Genomic DNA, 17,742 nt, shown 5'->3' on the forward strand with positions numbered 1-17,742 from the left:
ATTTGTTGCCATGAATTTTTTCAATTATTATTTAATTTCCTGGTTGACCCATTCATTCATTAGTAGGATGCTTTTTAGACTCCATGTATTTGGGTTCTTTCCACATTTACTCTTGTGCTTGAGTTCTAGTTTCAGAGCATTGTCGTCTGAAAATAGGCATGGGATGATGCTAATCTTTTGATATGAATTGAGACCTGATTTATGACCCAGAATGTGATCTAATCTGGTGAATGTTCCATGTGCACTAGAAAGAATGTGTTTTCTGTTGCTTTGGGATGGAATCTTCTGAATATATATGTGATGTCCAGCTGGTCCAGTGTGTCATTTAAGGCCTTTATTTCCTTGTTGATCTTTTGCTTGGATGATCTGTCCATTTCAGTGAGGGGAGTGTTAAAGTCCCCTACTATTATTTTATTATTGTCGATGTGTTTCTTTGATTTTGTTATTAATTGGTTTATGTAGTTGGCTGCTCCCATGTTAGGGGCAGAGATATTGAAAATTGTTAGATATTCTTGCTGGACAGACCCTTTGAGTATGATATAGTGTCCTTCCTCATCTCTTATTATAGTCTTTGGCTCAAATTCTAATTGATCTGATATAAGGATTGCCACTCCAGCCTTCTTCTGATGTCCATTAGCATGGTAAATTGTTTTCCACCCCCTCACTTTAAATCTGGAGGTGTCTTTAGGTCTAAAATGAGTTTCTTGTTGACAGCATATTGATTTTTTTTTAATCCATTCTGATACCCTGTGTCTTTTGACTGGTACATTGAGCCTTTTACATTCAGGGTAACTATTGAGAGATATAAATTTAGTGCCATTGTATTGCATGTAAGGTGACTATTACTGTATATTGTCTCTATTCCTTTCTGATCTACAACTTTTAGGCTCTCTCTTTGCTTTTAGAGGACCCCTTTAATATTTCCTGTAGAGCTCATTTGGTGTTTGCAAATTCTTTCAGTTTTTGTTTGTCCTGGAAGCTTTTTATCTCTCCTTCTATTTTCAATGATAGCCTAGCTGGATATAGTATTCTTGGCCGTTTTTCTCATTTAGGGCTCTGAATATATCATGCCAGTTCTTTCTGGCCTGCCAAGTCTCTATGGAGAAATCTGTTACCAATCTAATATTTTTACCATTGTATGTTACAGACTTCATGTCCTGGTCTGCTTTCAGGATTTTCTCTTTGTCTCTAAGGCTTGTAAATTTTACTATTATATGACAGGGTGTGGAACTATTCTTATTGATTTTGAGGGGGGTACTCTGCACCCCCTGGATTTCGATGCTTGTTCCCTTTGCCATATTAAGGAAATTCTCTACAATAATTATCTCCAATATACCTTCTGCTCCCTGCTCTCTTTTCTTCTTCTTCTGGAATCCCATTTATTCTAATGTTGTTTGTCTTAAGGTATGACTTATCTCTCGAATTCTCTCTTCATGGGCCAGCAGTTGTTTGTCTCTCTTTTGCTCAGCTTCTCTATTCTCCATCATTTCATCTTCTATATCACTAATTCTATATTCTGCCTCATTTATCCTAGCAGTAAAAGCCTCCATTTTTATTGCACCTCATTTTAAAAAAATTATTTATTTTCAGCATAACAGTATTCATTGTTTTTGCGCCACACCCAATGCTCCATGCAATCCGTGCCCTCTCTCATACCCACCACCTGGTTCCCCCAACATCCCACCCCCTGCCGCTTCAAACCCCACAGATTGTTTTACAGAGTACATAGTCTCTCATAGTTCACCGCCCTTTCAATTTCCCCCAACTCCCTTCTCCTCTCTATCTCCCTTTGTCCTCCATGCTATTTGTTATGCTCCACAAATAAGTGAAACCATGTGATAATCGACTCTCTCTGCTTGACTTATTTCACTCAGCATAATCTCTTCCAGTCCTGTCCATGTTGCTAGAAAAGTTGAGTATTCATCCTTTCTGATGGAGGCATAATACTCCATACTATATATGGACGACATTTTCCTTATCCATTCGTCCATTGAAGGGCAACTTGGTTCTTTCCACAGTCTGTCGACCGTGGCCATTGCTGCTATAACATTGGGGTACAGATGGCCCTTCTTTTCACTACATCTGTATCTTTGGGGTAAATACCCAGGAGTGCAATTGCAGTGTCCTAGGGAAGCTCTATTTTTAATTTCTTGAGGAATCTCCACACTGCTCTCCAAAGTGGCTGCACCAACTTGCATTCCCACCAACAGTGGAAGAGGGTTCCCCTTTCTCCACATCTCCTCCAACACATGTTGTTTCCTGTCTTGCTATTTTGGCCATTCTAACTGGTATAAGGTGATATCTCAATGTGGTTTTAATTTGAATCTCCCTGAGGGCTAGTGATGATGAACATTTTTTCATATGTCTGATAGCCATCTGTACATCTTCATTGGAGAAGTGTCTGTTTATATGTTCTGCCCATTTTTTTGATATGATTGCCTGTTTTGTGTGTGTTGAGTTTGAGGAGTTCATTATAGATCCTGGATATCAACCTTTTGTCTGTACTGTCATTTGCAAATATATTCTCCCATTCCATGGGTTACCTCTTTGTTTTCTTGACTGTTTCCTTTGCTGTGCAGAGGCTTTTGATTTTGATGAAGTCCCAGAATTTTATTTTGGCTTTTGTTTTCTTTGCCTTTGGAGACATATCTTGAAAGAAGTTGCTGTGGCTGATATCAAAGAGGTTACTGCCTATGTTCTCCCCTAGGGTTTTGATGGATTCCTGTCTCATGTTCAGGTCTTTTATCTATTTTGAGTTTATCTTTGTGTATGGTGTAAGAGAATGGCTGAGTTTTATTCTTCTACATATAGCTTTCCAGTTTTCCCAACACCATTTATTGAAGAAACTGTCTTTTTTTAATAGCTTTTTTTATTTCAACTTGGTTAGATGTTAGTTCTTATATTTTCCCAGATAGCACCTTGAGAATTGTCATTCTGAACTCCAGATCTGACATTTAACTAATGTCCATATTGATTAGTTCCCTGGTCTTTGATACTACCTCTTGTTATTTTTTCTGTGGTAAGTTTTTCCACTTTGTCATTTTATCTAGATAAGAATATATGAAGGAGTGAATATAATACTAAAAGGGTGGTAAAGACCCCAGTAAAATGTGCTTTAATCAAATCAGAGGAGACTCCAAATCGTGGGGGGGGGGGGAAGAAGGTAAAAAGAAATTAATTTCTGAATTTTTTTAAATTAAAAAAAATAAAGAAAAAATAAAAATAAAAATAAAAATATAAATATATAACATATAATACAAATATACAAATATATAAATATAATAAATATAATTATATAAATAAAATAATAAATAAAATATTATTTTATTATTATATAAATAAAATAATAAATAAAATATAAATATCTAAATATAAATATACAATAAATATAAATATAAATAAAAATATAAAAATAATATATACACACATATGTGTATGATAATTATAATGTGTGTGATAGTGATAATGATTCTTATATGTGTATTATATGTGTATATAAGAATTATGTGTATGATAATTATATGTGTATCATAATGATATTGATTGTTATAATGATACACACATATGTGTGTATATATATATTCTTTTTTATATTTTTTCTTTTTTAAATATTTTTCTGAATATATATGTATATATATATATATATACATATATATTGGCCTGGTGAATAGTACAGGTTCACTCACTTAGTTTTGGGAGTATTTAGGCCACCCCAAATTTTAAAGAAATGAAAAACATATTTAAGGGTAAACATGATGAAGGGATGGAATATGACTATAAAGTTGAAAATTTTTTCTAAAAAAGAGTTGATGATATTAGTTGGTTGGGAGAATAAAGAAAAAGAAAGTGGAGAGAATTTGCTCAGGCTGGAAACTAGAACAAATCCCTGTGCTAGATTTAGGGTATATTTTGTTCTAGTAGAAGAATTTGTATCCCAAATTTTTTTAGAAGAAACAACCCTCTATGTACACAAAAAATAAAGTTAGATACAATGAAGGATAAAATGTGACTATAATAATATGAAGTTTCAAAAATATTTCTTGAAGCATTTTTAAGATAAACTAGTTAAAAAACTTTAAAAGTGGAAAGGGTAAAAGTTTAAAAAAATAGCAGAAGAAAAATATAAAATAAAAAAAATAATTAATTTTGCAAGACTAAAGAATGATGGGGAGAAAGCCCTTAATTCCATGCTTTGCTTTCTCCTTCTCTGGAATTCCATTGTTCACCTTGGTAAGTGAACTTGGTCATGGATGGATTTCTTGCTGATCATCTTGGGGAGGGGACTGTTGTAATGATTCTCAAGTGTCTTTGCCCAAAGCGGATTTGCACCGTCCTTACCAGGGGCCAGGCTAAGTTATCTGCTTGGTTTCCCTTAATGCTTTCCATAGAGTTCTGGAGGATGGGAATGAAAATGGCAGACTCCCAGTCTCTGGCTGGAGGAGCCGAGATATCAGGGCCCCATTCATCAGTGAGCCCTCAGAGAAAAGCACTCAATCACTCCCATCTCCCTGGCCTCTGGCTGCGCTCCAAGCTTATCCGGCCGATGACCAAGCATCTCTGTCTCTGGCATACAGCACTGTCTGGAGTCTCCAAACCCCACAGATCCCTGCAGTCTTTCAGAGGAGTGTCCCCAGGTCTTGTGGGGTCCCCACGCTCAGAGCAGTGATCTGTGCCATGGATCACAATGAGGTAACCATGAGTCAAGAGCTCACTTCTAAGCTCCATATTTGTAGCCAGCATCCCTGCTCTAATACCTGTGAGCTCTGTGATGCTCAGATACCCCTGATCCTTCTGTGACCCTGCAAGTCCTGAGACCATGCTGTTCCCATGTGGGCTTCACTCCTGTTTAGCCTCTGGAGCAATGTCCCTCAGTGGAGCAGACTTTTAAAAGTTCTGAAGTTCTGCTTGCCAGGAGCTGGCCCTTCCCCCTGTGGTCTATCTTCCCCTTGCTTTGGATTCACTTCTCCACCAGAGAAAGTGGTTGATTTCCTGTTTCTAGAATTGCTGCTTTTCTTCTCTTCGATCTCCTGTTGGATTTGTAGGTGTTTGGAATGGTTTGATAAGCTATCTAGCTGTTCTCCTGCTACCTGATGTCCTATAATTGATTCTTATAATGATAATTTATTCTCAATTTTTCATGAAGTCCCTAGTCTTTCTAAGTACTTTTTATGTAATCAAGAAGTATTTGCCCACTAATTTATAGACTAAAACTACATTGATTAATTAAATGAATAAAAAGTAGAGGAAAAAAGTCATGGCCTGAATCACATATTCATTTTTGAATATTCTTTGTCAGATGGCAACTGACAAAGAAGACCATAGGTAAGAAAAGTTAGAGTAAGAAATGAGAAAACTATAAAAGGAGGAAAGGGGGAAAAAGCAACAACAGCAACAGGCATTTGCCAAGCTTTGAAATCTCTACAAAACACATAAGAGAGGTTAAAAAGAATGAACACCTATATAACATGTTTGTGCTTCCATAAATGTAACTATTACACAGATATATTCAATAAATGCATATCTAAACTACGTAAAATCTGAAGTGAATATAGATTTTTCAGAAATTTTGTGAAGAAATAAACAACTTCCATGGAAGATTGGGGAGGATCCTAGGATTACCTTGTTCCCTGGATACACCTAGTTTGTACCCACATTGATATAAATAACCCAGCAAATGACCCAAAGACTGGGAGAGAAGATGCTGCTGAATGCAGAGAAAGCTACATCAGATAAATGAGGTCAAGATCCATATTTATTCATGGAACTGTACCTGGGAGAGAGGAAGACCACTAGAGTGGAAAGGAGATAGGAAGAGACCCCATCTCAGATACAAGCTACCCACAATGTGAGATAAATCCCCATATTTGGCTTTAAAAATTGGGAATTTAACTTCACAAGTTCCCACAGTCTTTGGAACTTAACACCTAGATCTTTAAAAACCAGTGGGCTTGACTCTGGGAAAGCCAGAGAATGTTAGGATAGTGAGTCCCTGCCTTAAAGAGACAGCACAATAAATAGTCTTGCTGAGGTGCAGCAGAGAAGCAGCAGTCTGAAAAATGCCTGGGATATATGGAACGGAGATATGTTTAGTAATCTCAGAGTGAATGCTGGAGCTATAGGGATACTTGGGAGACTTTTCCAAGAACAAAAGAGCTGGCAAGCTCCATTTCCTACCCTATCTCCCAGCCTAGATACATAAACATCTGTGGGAACTAGCACACTCTGAACAATTTTCATCTAGTTTGCTAACGGTATGCCCTCCCTTGCACTCTTCAGTAGATACCAACTCTCCAGCTCCACTTCAGCCTCAGAAGTTCTCCTGGAAATCTGCATTTCCCTTCCCAAAACAGACATGCATGGGCCTTGTTGGCATTGTACACCATACCTCTGTATTCTCCTGTGAGCCCATTCTATCCAATGCACCTTTAGCCAGAGTCATCCAAAGTGGTGTAACAAATGTGACAGTGTGCAAGCAGTCACAGCAGAGGCCAGCACCACCCCAAAGTGACTCCTGCCCTAATGAGAAGTGAAGAAAACCACATACACACCAGTTCTACTGCAGAGTCAGCAATGGGCTGGGATGAACATCTGATCTAACTGTAGGCCCCACCCACCAATGAGAGCTTCCCAGAGGACAACACAGAGAAAGCTCCCTGGAATTTGATGTAACTGTAGCTCTGTAAAATTCTTTCTCTGTTTCAATTCAAGCCCATGACAGTCCCAGACTGGCCCATTAACACAGGACCAATTTCTGCCCACCACAGGCAAAGAGACCCATTGCAGAACACTAGACTGAAGGCAAATAGCCACAATAGTAGGTTGCACACACTTCATATTGGAGACAACCAAGAAGCATCAGGTTCTGAATAGGAGACAGTGCCCTACAGGCTATTATTATAGGACCTCTTCCTGAGACTACTACCTTTTGGAGCAGAAGATGTAGCTAACTTCCCAAACACATAGAAACAGACACAGAGAATTAGACAAAATAAAAAGACAGAGGAATATGTCCCAAATGAAAGAACAGGACAAAATTTTAATAAGATAGCCAAATAAAACAAAGATAAGTAATATGACTGATAGAAAACTTAAAGTAACGGCCATAAAGATAATCACTGGACTTGAGAAAAGAGGGAAGGACCTCAGTGAAACCCTTAACTAAGTTAGAAAACAGAAAAAGAACAAATCGGAGATAAAGAAGTCAATAGCTGCAATTAAAATATACTAGAGGGAAAAAAGTAGTAAACTAGAGGGAGCAAAATAACAGATCAGCAACCTGGAGGACAAACTATTGGGAGGTAATCCAGCTGAACACAGGAAAGTAAAAGGAATATGAAATGAAAATAGATTAAGAGAAGTCAGCAACACTATCAAGCCCATTCACATTATAGGGATCCCAGAAGGAGAAGAGAGTGAAAAGAGGGCAGAAAATTTATTTGAAGAAATAATAGCTAAAAACTTTCCAAATCTGGGAAAGGAAATATATGAGGAGGCACAGAGAGCCCCCAACAAAATCAACCCCAAGAGGATCACATCAAGAGACATAGGAATTAAAATGGCAAAAAGTAATGAAAGGAGAGAGATTTAAAAGAAGCAGGAGAAAGGAAAATAGCTTCATACAAGGGAGACATCCTAAGGTTATCAGCTCTTTTTTTTAGCAGAAACTTTGTAGGCCAGAAGAGAGTGGCATCATGTGTTCAAAGTGTTGAATGGGAAAGATACACAGCCAAGAATATTCTATCCAGCACTGCTATTATTCAGGTAGACGAGATAAAGATTTTCCTAGACAAACAAGAGTTAGAGGAATTCATGACCACTAAACTAGCCTTACAAGAAATGTAAGTGGTCACTTTGAGTGGAAAAGAAAACCATAAACAGGAATAAGAAAAATAGGAAGCACAAAAGTAGTAAAATTAGGTATATGTTTAAAAATCAGTCAAGGGGAAAAAAAATCAGTCAAGGGGTCCACAAAATAAAAGGATGAAATGTATGACACATTATACCCAAACCATGATCAGGGAGAGAGGTATAAAGAATGTGTCCAGACTTAAGCAATCTTTAACTTCATATAGACAGTTATATGCAGAAGATGTTCATACTAACCTTTGGTAGCCACAAATCAAAACCAGTAATAGATATGCAAAAAAATAAAGAGAAATAAATCCAAGTACATCACATAAAAACAACAACAACAACAACAACAAACTGTGATAGAAGAGAAGAAAGGATCAGAGAAAAAACTACAAAACAACCATAAAAATAAGTAACAAAATGGCAATGAGCACATACTTATCAATAATTAAACTGAATGTAAATGGACTAAACAATCAAAAGACAGGATGACAGGATGGATAAAAAATAACCTATCTATATGTTTCCTACAAGTGAATAATTTCATATAAGAACATTAGCAGATTGAAAGTGAAGTGAATTGAAGTGAAGTGAAGTGCAAAAACATTTATCATGTGATGGAAGTGAAAAGAAAGCTGAAATAACAATACTTATATCAGACAAAATGTCTTTAAAACAAAGGCTGTAACAAAAGACAAGACACTACATAACCATAAACAGTATAATCCAACAAGAAGATATATGCCAATTGTAAATATTTATGGATGCAAGATGAGAGAACCAAATATATAAAGTATTTAACAACAAACATAAATGGAATAACCAATAGTAACACAATAGTAGCAGGGGACTTTAACACCCCACTTAAATCAGTGGATAGATCATCTAAACAGAATAGCAGTAAGGAAACAATGGCTTTGAATGACACACAGAAACAGATGACTCTAACAGATACGTTCAAAACATTTTATCCAAAAATAGCAGAAAACACATATTTTCAAGTACATATGGAACATTTTCCAAAACAAATCACATTTTAGGCCACAAAACAAGTCTCAACAAATTCAAAATATAAGTCATACCACGCATTTTTTTTCTGACCACAACACTGTGAAACTAGAAGTCAATCACAATAAAAAGAAAAAAAAATATTGGAAAGAACACCATACTTGGAAGTTAAATATCATGCTACTAAAAAATGGATGTGTCAACCAAAAAGAGACAATTAAAAAACAATAAATGGAGACAAAAGAAAACAGTGATTCCAAATCTTGGAGATGCAGCAAAAGTGGCTGTAAGAGGGAGGTTTACAACAATACAGGCTTATCTCAAGAAGTAAGAAAAATCTCAAACAACCTAAACTTACACCTAAAGAGTTAGAAATGAAGAACATATAAAACCCAAAAGCAGTATAAGAAAGGAAATAAAGATTAGAGAAGAAAGAAATGAAATAGAAACAAATAAAAACAGAAAATATCATTGAAACCAGGAGGTGGTTCTTTGAAAAGATAAAAAAAATAGATAAACATTTAGCCAGATTCATCAAAAAAATAGTAAAAGAGAGAGAGAGGGGGTCTCTAATAAATAGAATCAGAAAACAAACAAGAGAGGTAACAACTGAAACCACAGAAATACAGAGTATTATAAGAGAGTACTATGAAAAATTATATACCAACAAATTGGACAACCTAAAAGAAATGGATAAATTCCTAGGAACATACAGCTTCCCAAAACTGACTCAGGAAGAAATAGAAAATTTGAACATACTAACTACCAGCAGTGAAATTGAATCAGTAATCAAAATACTTCCAACAAATCAAAGTCCAGGAACAAATGGCTCCATGAGTGAATTCTCTCAAATTAAACAAACAAACAAACAAAAGACAATGTCTATTTTTCTCAAATTATTCCAAAATAATAAAATAGTAGTATTAATAATAAAATAAAAATAATTTGATTTTTTAAATTTTTTATTTTAAAATAATAAAATTTAAATAATAATAATAATCATTCATTCTATGAGGTCAGCATTACCATGGTATCAAAACCAGATAAAGACACTCCAAAAAAGAGAACCACAGACCAATATCTCTGATGAACTTGGATACAAAAGTCCTCAAAAAAATATTAGCAAACCACATACAATATATTAAATAAGAAATCATTCTCCAGAATCAGATGAGATTTATTCCTGGGATACAAAGTGGTTCAATATAGAGAAATCAATCAATATGATACATCACATCAACAAGAGAAAGGATAAACACCATATGATTTTTCAATAGATGCAGAAGAAGCATTTGATGGAGTACAACACCCATTCATGATAAAATCCCTCAACAAAGTGTATTTAGAAGGAATAAACCTCAACATAATAAAAACCATATATGAAAAATCCACAGTTAACATGCTTATTGAGGAACAACTGAGAGCTTTTCCCACAAGGTCAGGAATAAAAAGATGTTCACTCTCACCACTTTTATTCAACATTGTTCTGGAAGTCCTAGCGACAGCACTTAGACAAGATGAAGGAATAAAATGCATCCATGTTGGTAAATAAGTAAAATATTCACTATTTTCTGGTAACATGATAGATATTGTATATTAAAAAACCCTAAAGACCTCACCATAAAATTAATAGAACTGGTAAATAAATTCAAATAAGGTCATGCAATGCTAAATTGATATACAGAAATCTGTTGCATTTCTGAACTACTAATGAAATTGTAGAAAGATGAATTAAGAAAATAGTTCTGGAGGGGGGCAAGATGGCAGAGAAGTAGGGCACGCTGTTTCAACCAGTCCCCTAAAGTGTGCTGATTATCTACCAAAGCACTCTGATCACCCATGAAATCATCCTGAGAGTAGAATTATACACTTCTGGATCTCTACGGGGGCAGAAGATGCCAGTAGACAGGTAAAGTGGAGTGGGGACATGGGACTGATATTGGAAGATAAACAAAAGGAGGAGGGAGCCACCAGAAGTGACCCATTGGAAAGTAGTACCCCAAACATGAGAGTACCCTGTGATTGGGGACCAGCATTATCTTTGATTCTAGTTAAAAACACTCAAAAAGAACAAAAGATATTAAAGGGAAATTGGTGGAATTGGGGAGTTAAGGACACAGGCTTAAGCTAACAGGCCCAGGACAGCGAACAACTAACCACATACCACCAGTGGTGTCTGGTGCTGTGCCAGAGAGAGCGCAGCAAAGAAGTCAGGCTTTGGTCCCTGAGCCACCATCGAGAATGACAGCATCTGGGTGGCAGTGGTTCACATGAGAGAGTCTGGCATGGACACCAGCAGGCACTGTCTAGAACCACAGCCTTTTGGACTTGGCACACAAGCTGTGCCACTGGGGTCTGAGTCCCGCTCCACACCTATCCACCAAGAGGATCTAACAATTGTAAATATTTATGCTCCCAATATGGGAGCAGCAAAGTACATAATACAACTATGAATCAAGATAAAGACTCATTTTGATATGAATACATTAATAGTAGGGGATCTTAACACATCACTCTCAGTAATAAACAGATTATCCAAGCAGAAAATCAATAAAGGGACAAGAGCATTGAATGACACATTGGAACAGATGGACCTCAAGGATATATACAGAATATTCCACCCTAAAACAACAGAATACTCATTCTTCTCCAATGCACATGGAACTTTCTCCAGAATAGACCACATGCTGGGTCACAAATCAGAGCTCAACTGATACCAAAAGACTGAGATTATTCCATGCATATTATCAGACCACAGTGCTTTGAAACTGGACCTCAACCACAAGAAAAAAGTTTGGAAAGAATTCAGACACCTGGAAGCTAAAGACTACATTGCTTAAGAATGCTGGAGTCAACCAGGAAATCAAAGAAGAACTTAAACAACTCATGGAAACCAATGAGAATGAAGACATTTCCATCCAAACCTATGGGATACAACAAAGGCAGTCCTAAGGGAGAAATACATAGCCATCCAAGCCTCCCTCAAAAAAATTGAAAAATCCAGAATACACCAGCTGTATTTATATCTTAAATAACTAGAGAATCAAAAAAAAGTAAGCCAACCCCACACACAAGAAGGGAAATAATCAAGATTAGAGCCGAAATGAATGAGATAGAAAGTAGAGATACAGGAGAATGCATCAATGAAATTAGATGCTTTTTTTTTTTTAAAGAATCAATAAGATTGATAAACCATTGGCCAAAATTATCCAAAAGAAAAGATAAAAGACCAAAATTAATAAAATTATGAATGAAAAGGGAAAGATCACAACTAACACTGAGGAAACAGAAATGATCATCAGAAATTATTATCAACACTTATATGTCAATAACTTAAGTGACCTAGATGAAATGGATGCATTCCTGGAAACTATAAACATCCAAAACTGAATCAGGAAGAAACTGACAATGTGAATAGACCAGTATCTAGGAAGGAGATTGAAGCAGTGATCAAAAACCTCCCAAAAAACATGAGCCCAGGACCTAGCATTCTCTGGGGGAATTTTCAAAGAAATAATACCTATTCTTCTGAAGTTGTTTCAAAAAATTGAAGAAGAAGGAAAACTTCCAGACTCTTTTTATGAAGCCCAGACCAGGAAAAGACCCGAACAAAAAGGAGAATTTCAGACCAATATCCCTGATGAATATGGATGCTTCAATTCTCAACAAGATCTTAGCTAATAGGATCCAGCAGTACCTTAAAAAGATTATCCACCAGGACCAGGTGGGATTTATTCCTGGGTTGCAAGGGTGGCTAAATATTCACAAATCAATGTGATAGAACAATCAATAAGAGAAGAGAGAAGAACCACATGGTCCTCTCAATTGATGCAGAAAAAAAAAAATTGACACCAAGACACAGCATCTGTTCCTCATCAAAATGCTACAAAGTATATGGATAGAGGGAACATTCCTCAACTTCATAACATCTACCCATGAAAAACCCACAGCAAATAACATCCTCAATGGGAAAAAGCTCACAGCCTTCCCTTTGAGATCAGGAACATGACAAGGATGCCCACTCTCACCACTCTAGTTCAACATAGTATTAGAAGTCCTAGCAACAACAATCTGACAATAAAGATAAATAAAATGTATTCATATTGGCAATGAAGAAGTCAAACTCTCTCTTCACAGATGTCATGATTCTTTATATGGAAAACCCAAAAGACTTCACCCCCAAACTACTAGAACTCATACAGCAATTCAGTAATGTGGCAGGATACAAAGTCAACGTACAGAAATCAGTGGCTTTCTTATACACTAACCATGAAAATACAGAAAGAGAAATTAGAGAATTGATTCCATTTACTATAGCACCAAGAACCATAAGATACCTGGGAATAAACCTAACCAAAGACGTAAAGGATCTGTACTCAAGGAACTACTCATGAGAACACTCATGAAAGAATGTGAAGAAGACACAAGAAGATGGAAGACCATTCCACACTCTGGAATAATAAATATTGTTAAAATGTCTATATTGCCTAGAGAAATCTATACTTTCAATGCCATTCCAATCAAAATTCCACTAGCATTTTTCAAAGAGCTGGAGCAAACAATCCTAAAATTTGTATGGAATCAGAAGAGACCCTGAATTGCTAAGGAAAGGTTGAAAAAGAAAAAAAAAACTGGGGGCATTACTTCACCTGATTTCAATCTTTACTACAAAGCTGTGATCACCAAGATAGCATGGTACTGGCATAAAAACAGACACATAGACCAGTGGACAGAGCAGAGAGCCCAGTTATGGACCCTCAACTCTATGGTCAAATAATCTTTGACAAAGCAGGAAAAAATATACCGTGGAAAAAAGACAGTCTCTTCAATAAATAGTGCTATGAAAATTGGACAACTATATGTAGAAGAATGAAGCTCAACCATTCTCTTGCACCATAAACAAAGATAAACAAAATGGATAAAAGACCTCAACGTGAGGCAGGAATCCATCAGAATCCTAGATAGAATATAGGCAGTAGCTTCTTCAACATTGGCCACAGCAACTTCTTTCAAGATATGTCTCCTAAGGTGAAGGAAACAGAAGAGAAAATGAACTTTTGGGACTTCATCAAGATAAAAAGCTTCTGCACAGCAAAGGAAACAGTCAACAAAACAAAGAGGCAACCCACAGAATTGGAGAAGATTTTCTCAAATGACATTCCAGACAAAGGGCTGATATCCATTAAGAACTCCTCAAACTCAACACACACAAGACAGAATCACGTCGAAGAATGGGCAGAAGGCATGAGCAGACACTTCTCCAAAGAAGACATACAAATGGCTATAAGATACATGAAAAAATGTTCATCATCACTAGCCATCAGGGATATTCAAATCAAAATCACATTGAGATACCACCTTACATCATAATGGCCAAAATTAACAAGATAGGAAACAAATGTTGGAGAGGTTGTGGAGAAAGGGGAACCCTCTGACACTGTTTGTGGGAATGCAAGTTGGTACAGCCACTTTGGAAAACAGTGTGGAGATTTTTAAGAAATTAAAAATAGAGCTTCCTTATGACTCTGCAATTGCACTGCTGGGTATTTACCCCAAATGTAGAGATGTAGTGAAAAGAAGGGCCATCTCTACCCCAATGTTCATAGCAGGAATGGCCACAGTCGCCAAACTATGGAAAGAACCAAGATGCCCTTCAACGGAGGAATGCATAAAGAAGATATGGTCCGTGTATACAGTGGCGTATTATGCCTCCATTAGAAAGGAAGAATACCCAACTTTTGTATCAACATGAACGGGACTGGAAGAGATTATGCTGAGTGAAATAAATCAAGCAGAGAGAGTAATTCTCATGTCATTTCACTTATTTGTGGAGCATAAGGAATAACACCAGAGGACATGGGGAGATGGAGAGGAGAAGAAAGTTGGGGGAAATTGTAGGGACAGATGAACCATGAGAGACTGTGGACCCTGAGAAACAATCTGAGGGTTTTGGAGGGATGGAAGTGGGGAGTAGGGTGAGCCTGGTGGCAGGTATTATGGAGGGCACATATTGCATGGAGCACTGGATGATGCATAAACAATGAATTCTGGAGCACTGAAAAGAAATTAAAAGAAAAAAATACAGTTCCATTTATAATTATACCAAAAATAATAAAATCCCTAAGAATAAACTTAGCCAGGGAAGTGAAAGACATGTAGCCTCTGAACCTCGGAAAATTATAAAATATTGTTGAAAGAAAGTGAAGATGAAACAAGAAAGGGAAAAACATTTCATGCCTATAGAATAGCAAAACAAATATGTTAAAATGTTTGTACTACCCAAGGCAATTTACCCATTTAATGCAATCCTCACCAAAACCCCAACGACATCTTTTACAGAACTAGAACAAATAACCCCCAAATTTATATGGAAACACAAAAGACTCCAAAGCCAAAACAATCTTGAAAAAGAACAATACTGGCAAACTCACAATCTCAAATTTGAAGGTTTATTATAAAGCTGTAGTAATCAAAACAGTATGGTACTGGCACAAAAATAGACACCAGTGGAACAAAATACATAGTTCAGATAAGGTCAATTAATGTTCAACAAGGTAGGGAAAAAAATTCAATAGAAAAAAGAAATTTTCTTCAACAAATGATATTGGGAAAACTGGACAGCTACCTGTGAAGAATGAAACTGGACCCCTCTCTTATACCATAAACAAAGGTAAAATCAAAATAGACTAATGTGAGACCTGAAACCAAGAAAATCATAGATGAGAACACAGGCAATAACTTCTCTGACTTGGGCCATGGCAAATTTTTTTCTAGATATATCTCTCAAGGCAAGGGAAACAAAATAAAAAATAAACTATTGGGACATCAAAATAAAAAGCTTCTGCACAGCAAAGAAAACAATCAACAAAACTAAAAGACAAACTAATGAGTGGCAGAAAATATTTTCAAATGATGTATCTGATAAAGGATTAGAAGCAAAAAAAAAAAAAGATTATTTTGCATCTCAACATCACAAAACAAATGATCCAATTTTAAAAATGGGCAGAAGTTATGAACAGACATTTCTCCAAAGGAGACATCCAGATAGACAACAGACACATGAAAAAATGCTCAACATCACTCATCATCAGGGAAATACAAATCAAAACGACATTGAGATATCACCTCACCATCAGAATGGGAAAACAAACAAACAAACAAAAACAAACCACAAGAAAACTGCTCATGAAGATGTGGAGAAAACTGTTTGCAATGTTTGGGAAGGGAAACTGGGGCAGCCACTCTGAAAAACAGTATGGAGATTACTCAAAAACTAAAAATTGAGGGCGCTCGGATGACTCAGTGAGTTAAAGCCTCTGCCTTCTGCTTGGATCATGATTTCAGGGTCCTCTGATGGAGCCCAACATTGCATTGCATCGGGCTCTTTGCTCAGCGGGGAGCCTGCTTCCCCTGCCCACCTTCCAAATAGATTCTTTTTCCTTTTTCTTTTCAGCTTAACAGTGTTCATTGTTTTTGCACCACACAGTGCTCCATGCAATACCTGCCCTCCTTAATACCCACCACCTGGCTCCCCCAACCTCCCTCCCCCCGCCCCTTCAAAACCCTCAGGTTGTTTTTCAGAGTCCATAGTCTCTCATGGTTCACCTCCCCTTCCAATTTCCCTCAACTCCCTTCTGCAAAGAGACTCTTTTTTTTTTTTTTAAGATTTTATTTATTTACTTACAGACAGAGATCACAAGCAGGCAGAGAGGGTTAGGCAGAGCAAGAGAGGGAGGAAGCAGGCTCCCCGGAGCAGAGAACCCGATGTGGGGCTGGATCCCAGGATCCTGAGATCATGACCTGAGCCAAAGGTAGAAGCTTAACCCACTGAGCCACCCAGGCGCCCCTCCAAATAGACCCTTAACTATAGAGAACAAACTGATGTTTACCAGAAGAGAGGTGTTTAGGAGGGTGGGTTAAATAGGTAGATGGACTTACGAATACATTTATTTTGATGAGCACTGAATAATGTATAGATTTGTTGAATCACTATATTGTACACCTGAGACTAATAAAGCACTCTATGTTAACTATCCTGGAATTAAAATTCAGAAAAGGAAAAAAAAAAGAGGTAAAAGAAAAAAATAATTATAAGAGCAGCATAACATACAGATTTACCAAGTAATTATATTATACACCTGAAACTAATATAACATCACGTGTCAACTGTGTTTCAATATAAACAAACAAACAAGTTCTTCACTTGTAAAGGATATTACAGTGTGGATATCACTACAGCTTAGTGGGTACTAAGGTCCTACTTCCTTTCCAACACCAGAATTGAGCATCTGACATACTTTCTAAGTGAATATTTTGTCAGGAACCCCAACATCAAAGTAATTGATACAGAAGTCCTTTTGCTTATAGCTTTTGATTAAAAGATTCCCTCATGTAAGATTAATAGGGGTAGGTATACTGTGCCCATAAGTGCCTAACAAAACTTATATTTCTTGTATTTCAGCACAAGCTCCACCACTTCCCAGTAAGTAACATTGTGATATTTGTAATTATGTTATATTTTGGATTATTACAGTGTAGATGAGATTATTATTAACTTTGCTGGTTGTCATTTTCAGTAGAGAACAAATTAGTACTTTTGCTAAATTTCTGGAAACTAAACTATTTAATTGTAGAAAGAATAATCTACAAAGGATATTATCAATCCATATCAAATCAGTTAATAGTAAAACCTAATAATATCTTACTCAGGGGAAACATACCAAACTTTAAGTTAAATAAATTAAAACATAACAGGGAAGATAGAAAAATAAAAGAGTATACAATGAGTGAAGAAGTTTTTAAATAACAAGCAACACTATCACTCAATACTTGGAGGTGCAACTGGAGCGTGTCACCACTATGAATGCTTGTCCCTCTGTTTTT

At 36.5% G+C, this 17,742-nt stretch overlaps 1 protein-coding gene across 1 annotated transcript in view; it reads left to right on the plus strand.

The window, feature by feature from the left end:
- Window positions 1-17,742, plus strand: part of LOC131833235 (uncharacterized) — a 67,437-nt gene that overhangs the window by 14,883 nt on the left and 34,812 nt on the right. Inside the window, exon 2 of the mRNA XM_059176393.1 lies at window positions 17,321-17,341. The gene's annotated coding sequence lies outside the window, so the exon portion shown is untranslated. The remainder of the gene's footprint in view (window positions 1-17,320; window positions 17,342-17,742) is intronic.

The sequence above is a fragment of the Mustela lutreola genome, chromosome 6, assembly GCF_030435805.1.
Source record: "Mustela lutreola isolate mMusLut2 chromosome 6, mMusLut2.pri, whole genome shotgun sequence".
Lineage (NCBI taxonomy): Eukaryota > Metazoa > Chordata > Mammalia > Carnivora > Mustelidae > Mustela > Mustela lutreola.